The following is a 13060-nucleotide window of genomic DNA, read 5'->3' on the forward strand; positions in this document are numbered from 1 at the left end:
TTCCTTTCAACATTTTTCTGTTTTATTTTCTGCTTTATTAGATTTTTAAAATATTAATAGCAAAAGTCATAATGCTTGTTAAAGAAGTCAGGCACTACAGAGATGTATATATGAATATAAATGTGCCATATCTCTGTTTCAAATAGCCTTTTTTCTTAATTTAAGTACAATATGTGTCCATTCTAAAACATTTAGAAAAGGTAGCCAAGCAAAAGAACTGAATCACGCACAGTCTCCCATTCTGAAATAACCCTAACCCCTGTTAATATTTTGGTGTAGCTCTTTCAATTTTCCCAATACTTGTATTTATTAAAAATGGTACCTACTTTTTTGCAATGGATCTTTTTTGCTCACTACTGTCTTCTGGGCATTCCTCTGCATCATTAAAATGGAAAATCTTGCATTTCCTAAAGCATGAAATCATGTATTTCCTAAAGCATGATATGTAATATGTGCCATAGTTGATGCATAAAGTGTTTTTTTTAGTGTTACATAAACACAGTTTAAACATTTTTAATGGTTACACTTTTTGTTTGTGAGTAACTGAAAAATACAACTCGTACATTGAGCCTGTAATTTTGCAGATACTGTTGCCTTTAGTAAGGCTAAAGAAGGTAGCACTGTGATCATCGACTCTTATGAAGATTATGTGGATTACACTGAGATCCTTAGTTGTGCCCATGAACGTTTCAAGCAACTTCTTGGACTCGATGACAGTGAGGCATTCATCCTATCAGGCCCAGTGTTCCCTTTCAATGACAAAGTTTTAACTCGCCTTGTCCAATCCCAAAATGAAAATCAGAGATAGCCTATCTATGTAATTTAATAAAAATCAGTATAATGCTGTATCCTAGATAAAAAGGAGAAACAAGAGAGAATAATTTGTATATAAGAATATATATTTTAGTGAATTAGGTGGCTGGTCTTGACTACTATGGTGGACCTAATGGGAGATTCAATGAGAATGTGACGTTGGGAGTACAGACACAAAGAGGCGAGTTTCAAGGTAACTCAAATACTGTGAGTGGCATGGCCATTGGAGATGCTGATTTTCCAAAATTGTGAACAACTTTTTGTAAAGTTCTGAACAAGATAAAGAATGGTCTTCCCTGATGTACAAAGTAGCTGCATTTCTGGAAAAATCAGTATATATTATATGAAAGCTGGGCAAAAAATTTTGCATTTACATGTTAAATGGATTTAGGTCTGGCAAAGGTAATTATGGGGCTTCCCTGGTGGCTCAGCTGGTAAAGAAGCCACCTGCAATGTGGGAGAACTGGGTTCGATCCCTGGGTTGGGAAGATCCCCTGAAGAAGGGAACGGCTGCCCACTCCAGCATTCTGGCTTGGAGAATTCCATGGACTGCATGGTCCATGGGGTCGCAAAGAGTCGGACACGACAGAGTGACTTTCACTTTCACTTTCTGGGTAATTATGGGCTCACACAGGAAGGAATCTGCCTGCCAATGTAGGAAGCCTGGGTTCGATCCCTGGGTTGAGATGATCCCCTGAAGAAGGAAATGGCAACCCACTCCAGTATTCTTGCCTGGAGAATTCCATGGACAGAGAAGCCTGGTGGGATACAGTCCATGGGGTCACCAAGAGTCAGATACAACTGAGTGACTAACACTTTCACTTTCTTTTTCAATCATTTCTCTAAGTTTTTATGAAGACATTTAGGGGGTTAACAAAGAGGTATTTATGTTCCTTGGGAAAAATTTCTTCTTCATTTCTCAAAGGACTGCTTAATGGAATTGCCCTCAAGTGTGTTCGGTGACCAAAGGACAATTCCTCCCATCCCCGCGGAAGCCCTGTGGTGGGGGAAAAGTTTGGTTGGAAGATCTGGTTTGTAGTTAATGTTACCCTTTTCACATAATTAGCTTTGTGATCTTGTGCAAGTCACAACCTCTGTAAGCTATAATTTTCTCACCCATAAAAATGTACTAAAAATACACTACCTCACCGAGCTGTGAAGATGAAATGAAATGATGTATGTGAAGGTGGCTTGTAAATGCTAAAGCATGATATAAAACGTCAGTCGTTGGTATTATAAGAGTGCAATATCTAGTCCCACCTTGAGAGATTTCAAAAGCACAATTCCCTAGCTTCACAGATACAAGTCGTTTTGTGCAATGAATGCAGGTAATTTTTGAATACCATATGGGGACAGTATCTAGAGAAAGTGAAGAGTATGAAAGGAAAGAAATGAATTCCAGTGAGAGTCTCTCTGTTTACAGCTCATTCCTTCCTGTGCCCTCCTCAGCAAACACTAGGGCCTGATTTGGCACTGCAGCAGCACTAATCCTGGGCTTTTGAGCTTTTCTCCTTATCATCAGATCTCACAGACAACATCAGGTTACCCAGAAGTCACATTACTGGTTAATCTAGGATTGGTCTGCTAGCTCAGGATTTCTGAGTTCAGGCTAGGACGAGAATTTGCTATTTCTGGCAGCCTATACACTGTTGGAAAAACGAATGATTTTCACTGAGACTCTGTTCTCTTTCCATATTTCAAATGATTCAAATGGTCTCTTTCTGTGAGTGGATTCAGGTGAGAATTACCCCCATGAGGTGCTTATCAGAAAATGGCGATGCTGACAAGACCCAGAGAGTATAGCCTAGAGTGAAAACGGCATGTTCAGAAGGGTAGGGGACAACGCTGAAGGCACCTGGCTTGGAGACGTATCTCTGACACTTAACCACCCTGGGCTTCGATTTCCCAGCTTCAAAGTCAGGCAGTTAGACCAAAACTGAGTCATGAGGTCTCCTACGTCTCTGCCCACATTTAAGATTCTATCATTCTGTGGGTCGGTTTAGAGATGAGGGGGTGTACCTTCCCAACCTCCTGCCATGGGCAGGAGAGGAAGTACTCCACTGGAGGGTCCCAGATGGGCCTTTGGGAGGAGTAAGGATTCCACTCTGTGACATCACAATGTCCAGCCCAGGCTCAACCCTGGCTACTGAGGAGAAATTATCTGCTACATTAAAGGTGGGACGCTACCTGATGGAGCTAGAAGGAATCAGCCAGCCATGACTCTGGTTCAGGTACGTGACATTTGCTAAACTCAGAACAAATTTACTATGTCTAAAGGAACAAGGGGCTTCCCTGATGGCTCAGACAATAAAGAATATGCCTGCAGTGCAGTAGACCTGGGTTCAACCCCTGGGTCAGGAAGATCCCCTGGAGAAGGGAATGGCTATCCAGAGGATAGGACTACGAGATAGGCGTGTCTCCAGACTTAGGAGTAACAGGGTAAGCACAGAGATGATGCACCAGTTACTTTCGGGCAATGTAAAGGATCCAAATGAGCAGATCAAATGCCACAGGAGCTCCCAGCAGAAACACAGCTGTGGCATCTTCTCCAAACAGCCAGATTGACTACTATGAAGACAGACCACAAGGACATTTTCAAGACGGTTGGTGCCTAGTCCTTTCCCCATCCATTGAGGGGTGTAAAAGAGGCAAGAGAACCTCAAGAGATCAGTGTAAAACTGCTTTCTAAAACAGTCTTCAATTAGTGCCTGGTGATGTCTATTCTTTTATCCAGGTATTCTTTTAATAGCTTCTCCCCAGAATGGGGAGAAGAATGATGGGAGTGAGTGCTAACTTGCTTCAGTCGTGTCCGACTCTGTGTGACCCTATGGACTGTAGCCTTCCAGGCTCCTCTGTCTTTGGGATTCTCCAGGCAAGAATACTGAAGTCGGTTACCATGCCCTCCTCCAGGGGATTTTCCCAATCCAGGGATCGAACCCGAGTCTCTTATGTCTTCTGCATTGGCAGGCAGGTTTTTTACCATTAGTGCCACCTGGAAAGCCCCAAATGAGTAAGATACTCTTTGTGACCCATGGACTATAGCCCACCAGGCTCCTCTGTCCATGGAATTCTATGGGGGAAGAATAACTAAATGAAAAACAAGTTAACTGAAAGAAGTATTTTAATAGAAGGTTGTATAAAAAATGCAAACAAAATAAAAGGGAGGGAAAAGATATTATGGATTAGCAATCAATATTGATTTTCAAGTCTGCTTTTGAAGTTTCAAGGCTTAAAAGGCAAAAGGTCACCCCTAGAAACAGTGAAAGAGAAGGACCTTCTGGTTGAGGAGAAAGTAAAACAGTTCAGTTGAGACTGTCTACTGCTCCTCCCCCTAAAGAACTCCCACTAGTGAAATTATCGCTGGGGAGGCAGACAGTTCTGTTTTCTTTACCTTGCCTTGGGGTTTTGGCTTCTAACTTATTTGTTTCTTCCTGGAGTCTCGAGGCCCTGGGAGCCTCTGAGTGACGGCAAATAGCTGCTCTGTTTACCAGGAGGGCGGAGGGTGGGGTGGGTGCCAGGCTCTGACTCATCTACATTGGCTGCCCTCGGCACACCACGACCCCAGAGCCAAGTGCAGGACTGTTCAGGCAGGCACGCTGAGATCCGCCTGCGAGATCCAAGTTTATTGCCATGTTCCTTTCCCAAGTGGAAGCAGCAGTCCAATGTTCTGACAGGTGATTAGTTGCCCGCCAGGGACCCCAAGAGGAACAGACAAGGCGGGGAGACCCAGTCTCTATCCACAGCACACAATTTTAACACTCTGGCCTCCAACACCCTGGGAATAAATATGTCCCAGCTGCAAAGCCAATATTCACTCGCTCTATAAAAGTAGTAATAATCTGAAGCATGTAAATAAATCCAGAGGCTCAGATAAAAACAAAATGTGTTTGCACATTGACTCTAGCACATATTCAACTTCCATCTAGAGAAGCCACTATGATTTTCACAATTAGATTATGACCCAACCTCAAGTCCTTGGAAAGTAAAAGCTCACTGGTCCAGTGTTTAGACTTTATTCATTTTATAGTCATTGAAAACTACATTTGTGCTGTGCAGTTGTTAGTCGTGTCCCACTCTTTGTGACCCTAGGAACCATAGCCCACCAGGCTTTTGTCCATGGGATTCTTTAGGCTAGAATACTAGACTGGGTTTCCACGCCCTCCTCCAGGGCATCTTCCCAACCCAGGTTTCAAACCTGCAAGTCTTACATCTCTTGAATTGGCAGTTCTTTACTACTGGTGGCATCTGGAAAGCCCTGAAAACTATGTTTAAGTTTAACCTAAAATAACATTCACAAAACACAGAATATTCTAACTTGTCTACATTTACATTTATTGACTATAATGTTCTCTGACCCTTGTGTTAGTCACACACCACAGACTTTTAGAGCTGGGGGGCAGGTAACTAGAAGATCATCCATTCCAATGTCCTAATTTCCAGTAAAGGAAACCAGCACAGAGAGGTTAAATATCTTGACTTAGGCCATTGAGCTAGTTAGTGCTATCTTGAGCCTAAGGCTTAAATCCTCTCACTCTCAGCCTGGCGGCCTCTTCAGTACTCCCTGCCCCAATTCATCCTGAAGGAATTTACTGGCTCCTACTTGAACTATTTTAATTTCTAAGTCAGGATATTCTAAGATAAGGAAATCTCCTTTTATCACCTTAGTGTGGTTATTAGTAAACTCAGGTACTCTAGGTAGGTGACACTATTCACAAAAGCTCTCCCAACCTTCAGCTCCAAACAAAACAAGCTTTGACCAAGCTCAAGAGAAAGCACCTAAGACCTCATTCAAAAGGCTGAGAATACAATGAAAATGAATCCAGGGAAGTGGATTGCCTACTCTGCCTTCTGACCTGATTCAGTTCAGTTTAGTTCATTTCAGTCACTCAGTCATGTCTAGTACTTTGCGACCCCATGGACTGCAGCACACCAGGCTTCTCAGTCCATCACCAACTCCTAGAGCCTGCTCAAACTCATGTCCATCAAGATGGTGATGCCATCTAACCATCTCATCCTCTGTTGTCCCCTTCTCCTCCTGTCTTCAATCTTTCCCAGCATCAGACCTGATTAGAAGTAGTCCATTTTAAAAAAAAAAGGCATTTATACAGTTAATGACCTTTTTGCTTTATAATAAATATACAAACTTACTGTGGCCTTTTCCAGTTTAGGTAGATCACTTTTCTTATGTGTAGTAGTAATAGTTGCTCAGTCATGTCTGCCAGGCTTCTCTGTTCATGGAATCCTCCTGGCAAGAATACCAGAGTGGGTTGCCATTTGCTATTCCCTTCTCTAGGGGATCTTCCCGACCCAGGGATTGAACCTGTGTCTCCTGTTTTGGCAGGCAGATTCTTTACTGTCTGAGCCACCAGGGAAGCCTTTGCTTATGTGTATGCATGTGTATCCTCTGTGGTATGTATGTGTGTACTCTGTAAATGCATGTGTGAGTAAACTTAATCTGGCAGGCATGGAGGTTTACACCATCCGTGGTAACAGACCTATCTTTATTACCTAGTTTGTCTCCTATATGAGCCTTTCCTGACTTAAACCATGAATTGACATTTTGTTTAGAGTTATTGATAATTTAGGAGCAATCTAAGGCATGTCCAGAGTTCGTTTTATGTAGAATTATCTATGTTTTGCTGCTCTAATTAATCTGTAAGTTTGAGTCCAGGCACTCCCTGATACAGATACTCAGAGTTTCCTCCAACTGAATTCATTGCAAGTTTATTAACATCAGCCTAAAGTCCCAAAATCTGAAAGAAAATGAAATGAAGAGTTGTTGAATATAAGCACAGACCTCATTTGTATAGCCACCAGCTCCAAAGACCCGATTAATATTTTCTAGGTCACTAGCTTGTTTTTTAACTCACTGAAATGCATTTATCCCATAAGGATCTTCCATAGTTTTCTGATTTTCCAGATTAACTGTCTTTAATAAAAGAGAATTATGAAATGATTACCAACAGGAAAGACGATTCCATCATGGCATAGGGTTTAAACAAAGCTGTGGTAGTATCTTTCAGCTTCCATATTCATTTCAAAAGTTGTGCAATAGATTGAGTAATTTTATACATCTTATCGCATCAAACGACAGGAGAAAGCTTGACTATGAAAAATGGAGGGATAAGAGGAGCTTTCGTTTCAGATTCTCCATTGTGGGTTCTGAACTTTCAAATGTCTCCAGCAAGCTGAAACACAGGTATGCTGACTGTACTTTTGAAAAGCTTTCCACCTGAGAAATGCATCCTGACAAGTGTTATTAACAGCCGTGGGAGAGAAAAAAGAGAAAGGAAATCTACCTCACCAGAGATCCTGAGACATTTGACTCTCTCCCTCTCTCTCTCTCCCCCTCCTTCTCTCCTCCCTCTCTCAATGCCGCCACCTGGGGAGCCTTGGCAAACGGCCACGCCTGGATGGCTGACACATGCCAGACACTCCCCTTCAACTTAGCCCAGCCCCCATACCCACTCTCCCAAGAATTGTGCAACGAGCCCTTTGTAACCCAAGGTCTGTGAAGTCTGGAAAGGAATGTGACCCAGAGCCAACAGGCGCTGCTGCCACCAGGGCCAAGAAGGAACTCTCCTGCTGTTTACCTCGCCCTTGGGGGAATCGCAGAAAGTGCAAGATGTGCTCTACAAGGAAGGAGAACGGAGCCCTTGGCAGGAGTGAGAAGCAGACACCCCAGGGCCCTCTGCCCTCGTCTCTGCCAGTGTCCAGAGGCGTGCTTTGGGCTGCTCTTAGGAGAAGACTCTGAATCAGTTTTGAGTCATTCCACTTCGTCCGGTTGTGCCTCTACTGAACGTTGTGAGTGGTAGGGCCCATTCCTCCAGTTCCCCAGTGTAGGATGAAGGGTGATTGTAATGGGTGTGTGTGTGTGTGTGTGTGTGTGTGTGTGTGTGTTACTCAGTCATACTCAGCTCTTTGCAAACCCATGGACTGTAGCCCACCAGGTTCTTCTGTCCATGGGATTTCCCAGGCAAGAATACTGGAATGTGTGGAATGTGTAGCCATTTCCTCCTCCAGGGGATCTTCCTAGTGCATGGATCAAACCGACATCTCCTATGTCTCCTGCATTGCAGGAGGATTCTTTACCCGCTGAGCCATTGGGGAAGCCCCACAATGTAGTATAGTTAACTATTATATTATTTTACCAATACTGTTTATAAACAAAAGGTGGTCCAAGAAAAACAAGACTTGTTAGCCAGTTGAGAAGACCACTCACTTGACAACTAGAATGCCAGTATTCTTCTGCTCCTTTCAAGCATGTTTAGAATGCAAAGCCATTTCTATCAGCAGAGGTGAAAGCTTTCCTTTCAGGTTAGAATCAGTTCTTTGTATGCTAGGAACTGACACTATCTTACTCCTCTCACCAGCATAAAACTACTTGTATCCTGTCCTTCCAAGGTGGTTATTACCCTTTCTTCTTTCTACCCCAAATGAATTCAGTGTCAGTTTCAATCAAATCTGTAGTTTTTGACAACGGACAATGTACTAGTATACCAGGCACAGTGGCAATAACAAAATACAATGTTTGCCATAAATTGGGTTCTTTTAACAATTAAGGATTTAGGTGAGGAGACGAGATATACACCTGTGAAGAGTTCAAAAGCAAAGAAAGAACTGCATAACCATGTGAGAAATGCTCTTGTGGACTTCAGAGTGCCCAGGACTTCAGAGAGCCCAGGGCAGAGGCAAAGTTGTCTCCAGGGTTTAGGTTGCTCATCACAGCACAGTTAGGACTTGAGAGAACTTTTGAAGAGAAATAGAACCGTGACTGATGCAAGCTTGGGGAGGAAGACAATTTTCTGGCACAAATTTTGGCCCCGGCCCAATGGGTCTTGTCCCGCTCAGCCCTCATCTCCACCCTCTCCCTGTGCTTTCACAACGCCTTCTTTGCATGTGATATGAACAGTTCACAAGGTTGCTTTGGGACAAGGAAACTGGAGTCCCGGAAACATGACACTCCAGAAAGGATGAAACCCACCCTCACAGGTGTTGTCTGTGAAAGGGCCCACCTGCCGTAACCTGAGTTGTGTTGCACTTTAATTATGGACCTAGGCTTCCTGACTTTATGCCCCAAGTCAACATGTTCTAAATCTGATTCATTATCTTCCCCCAAATCTGATCTCCTTTTGTGACTCCCATCTTGGCCCATGACCTCAGCACATTTCCAGCTATTCTGGCTAGAACTGTGGGCCACCAGGCCCAGGAGGTTATGGCTCCACATCTCTTTGGAATCCATCACTTCCTGCCGGTTCTGCTGGCAGCTGCCCTGGACCACCCTGTTTCCCATCATGTTTCCCGGGGTAAGTCATCTCCCCAGCTTCATTCCTCTGCACTCTGCTGGTCACACCTTTCTAAAATAAACACTAGAGTTTGTCACTTGCCAGTTTTAAAACAGTTTAGGTTTCCCACTATTTAAAAAAATGAGGACTGAACTCATCTTGGGCTTCCCAGGTGGTGCAAGTGGTTAAGAACCCATTGACCAATGCAGGAGACGTAAAGGACGCGTGTTCGATCCCTGGTTTGGGAAGATCCCCTAGAGGAGGGCATGGCAACCCACTCCAGTATTCTTGCCTGGAGAATCCCATGGACAGAGGAGCCTGGCAGGCTACGGTCCATGGGGTCACACAGAGTTGGACATGGCTATGGGGACTTAGCATGCATACACAAACTCATCTTGGCTTTCAAGAGGTCCTTCACTTTCTCCAGCCTCCCTGAGCTGCGCCTCTCCCCGGCCACCTGTTCACCTGGTCCTCCCCACCCTCTGCACCGGATGGATCCCTTTGCTTCCCTTTCTCCAGCCTGCCCAGAACTTTCCTACCCTCTGTTCTTTCTTATGCAGGTTTATTCTGATAGCTAAACTCCTGCACGAATCCTCCTCAAAGCGGTGACCACTTTCTTCCCCCATTACTTATGATCTTCTCATGACATTCTTATTATGTATGACCCTTTATGCTGAAGGAGTAAGCTGGGTGTGGTTGGAACACCAGGGAGAAGGGAGCAGAAGAATTTTTTAAGACAGGGATTAACATGTCAGAGAGGATTCCCAGGTGGTGCTAGTGGTAAAGAATCTTGTCTGCAAATGCAGGAGATATGCATTCAATCTCTGGGTTGAGAAGATCCCTTGGAGGAGGGCATCGCAACCCACTCCAGCATTTTTGCCTAGAGAATCCCTGGTGGGCTACAGTCCATGCGGTCACAGAGTTGGACATGCCTGTGCAACTGAGCACATAGCATGTCAAAAACTCAGAGGAGACAACCTGTCTCCTCTGACCAGCTCACAAGAGTTGGTGGAAGTCGAGTCTGAGTCAAGGGGAAGGAGCCGAGAGGAGATGGCTCTGGAGAAAGATGCAGAGGCTAGCCCTGCTAAGGAGCTGGGACTTTAGCTTGACATCAGCGGGCCACTCTAAAGGGTTATAAGCAGGGGAGGGATAGGATACTACCTGCATTTTAAAAGAATGTAGTGTCCAGAGAAAAGATGGGAATGAATAGAGCCTGGAGAAAGGAGTCTCAATTAGAATGCTGGCAGGGTAAACTAAGGAGGTGATGAACTGGGTCTAGATTAGTGACAGTGGGAAGAGAGGAAGACTGGGCTTCCGGGAGCTTTAGAAAGGAAGACTAATGAGGTCTGGTTGATTGACCAGGCCTGGATTACTTGGAGGAGAAGTGAAGAAAGATAGCCAGAAAAGGCCCAGCAGACACTGTCCTAGGTGCAGTACCACTTCCTGGTAATGCCTCACACCAGGGAGACTTCACATTATCCTGAAAGAAACAGGAGGCAACAAGGATTTCCTGGCCTGGGTAACCCTACCTTTTTTTTTTTTTTTAAACTTATTTTTAATTGGAGGATAATTTCTTTACAATACTGTGGTGGACTCTGACATGCATCAACATGAGTCAGCTCTAGGTATACATATGTCCCCTCCCTCTAGAACCTCCCTCCCACCTCCCACCCCATCCCACCTACGTTCTTGAAAGAGAAAACTGGAAGTGGTGTGGAGCATGGCCAGAAAGGAGAAGACTGGTCACAGACAGACTAGACAGCAGAGCTACTGAGGTGGGGTGTTAAATGCTGACAGCGCACAGCTGCTCAAGGCAGGGGGCCCTTCTTGGTGCTGGCAATTCTTCCTCAAACATAGTTTAATGGAAAAAAAAAAAGTGTTTTAATTGAAAAGTTATATGTGCTTGTTGTAAAAAAAAAAAAAAAAAGAAAAGAAAATTAAACAGTGCTACGCTATGAAAAACAATTCTCCCTCCCACCCCAGGCCCCAGTCCTTTTCCTCCATGGAGATTTTGCAAGTTTTACATACTCCCCAGAAAGGTTTTGTACATATACAAATGTGTCTGAGTATGTATTATGTGCATGCTCTCTGTGTACATATGTGTATATACAGATACACAGATCTACTTTTTAAAATGAGATTACTATACAGAAGCCTTGTGTGTGTTAATTGCTCAGTCGTATCTGACTCTTTAAGACCCTGTGGACTGTAGCCCGCCAGGCTCCCCTGTCCAGGCAAGATTTCTGATTCTCCAGGCAAGATTATTGGAGTGGGTTGCCATTGTCTTCTCCAGGGGATCTTTCTGACCCAGGGACTGAACCCTGAACTGCAGGTCTCCGGTACTGCAGACAGATTCTTCAGCATCTGAGCCACCAGAGAAGCCGAAACATAGGCCTTCCTTTTTTTAAAAAATGGGAAACTGTATTTCGTTATACCATTTTTATGTCAGCCTCATTCTCTTCAGTGTCTACTACGGCAATGCTCCTATGGTGATCTCACAAACCCCCTGCTGATTAACATCAAAGTCAAACTTGTTTTTTTTTGTTTTATTTATTTATTTAGTTAGTTATTTTTTCAGTGGGTTTTGTCATACATTGACATGAATCAGCAATAGATTTACATGTATTCCCCATCCCGATCCCCCCTCCCACCTCCCTCTCCACCCGATTCCTCTGGGTCTTCCCAGTGCACCAGGCCCGAGCACGTGTCTCATGCATCCCACCTGGGCTGGTGTCCTGTTTCACCATAGAAAATATACATGCTGTTCTTTCACAACATCCCACCCTCACCTTCTCCCACAGAGTTCAAAAGTCTGTTCTGTACTTCTGTGTCTCTTTTTCTGTTTTGCATAAAGGGTTGTCGTTACCATCTTTCTAAATTCCATATATATGTGTTAGTATGCTGTAATGTTCTTTATCTTTCTGGCTTACTTCACTCTGTATAATGGGCTCCAGTTTCATCCATCTCATTAGAACTGGTTCAAATGAATTCTTTTTAACGGCTGAGTAACATTCCATGGTGTATATGTACCACAGCTTCCTTATCCATTCGTCTGCTGATGGGCATCTAGGTTGCTTCCATGTCCTGGCTATTATAAACAGTGCTGCGATGAACATTGGGGTGCATGTGTCTCTTTCAGATCTGGTTTCCTCGGTGTGTATGCCCAGGAGTGGTATTGCTGGGTCATATGGCAGTTCTATTTCCAGTTTTTTAAGAAATCTCCACACTGTTTTCCATAGTGGCTGTACTAGTTTGCATTCCCACCAACAGTGTAAGAGGGTTCCCTTTTCTCCACACCCTCTCCAGCATTGATTGCTTGTAGACTTTTGGATAGCAGCCATCCTGACTGGCGTGTAATGGTACCTCATTGTGGTTTTGATTTGCATTTCTCTAATAATGAGTGATGTTGAGCATCTTTTCATGTGTTTGTTAGCCATCTGTATGTCTTCTTTGGAGAAATGTCTGTTTAGTTCTTTGGCCCATTTTTTGATTGGGTCATTTATTTTTCTGGAATTGAGCTGCAGGAGTTGCTTGTATATTTTTGAGATTAATCCTTTGTCTGTTTCTTCATTTGCTATTATTTTCTCCCAATCTGAGGGCTGTCTTTCACCTTACTTATAGTTTCCTTTGTAGTGCAAAAGCTTTTAAGTTTCATTAGGTCCCATTTGTTTAGTTTTGCTTTTATTTCCAATATTCTGGGAGGTGGGTCATAGAGGATCTTGCTGTGATTTATGTCGGAGAGTGTTTTGCCTATGTTCTCCTCTAGGAGTTTTATAGTTTCTGGTCTTACATTTAGATCTTTAATCCATTTTGAGTTTATTTTTGTGTATGGTGTTAGAAAGTGTTCCAGTTTCATTCTTTTACAAGTGGTTGACCAGCTTTCCCAGAGTGTCCTTTTCCTTGCACCCCATCCTCAGCTCCTCCTGCGCTGGCTGCTTTAAACTCTTCCTGGCTCCACCCTG

The sequence above is a fragment of the Dama dama genome, chromosome 21, assembly GCF_033118175.1.
Source record: "Dama dama isolate Ldn47 chromosome 21, ASM3311817v1, whole genome shotgun sequence".
Classification (NCBI taxonomy): Eukaryota; Metazoa; Chordata; class Mammalia; order Artiodactyla; family Cervidae; genus Dama; species Dama dama.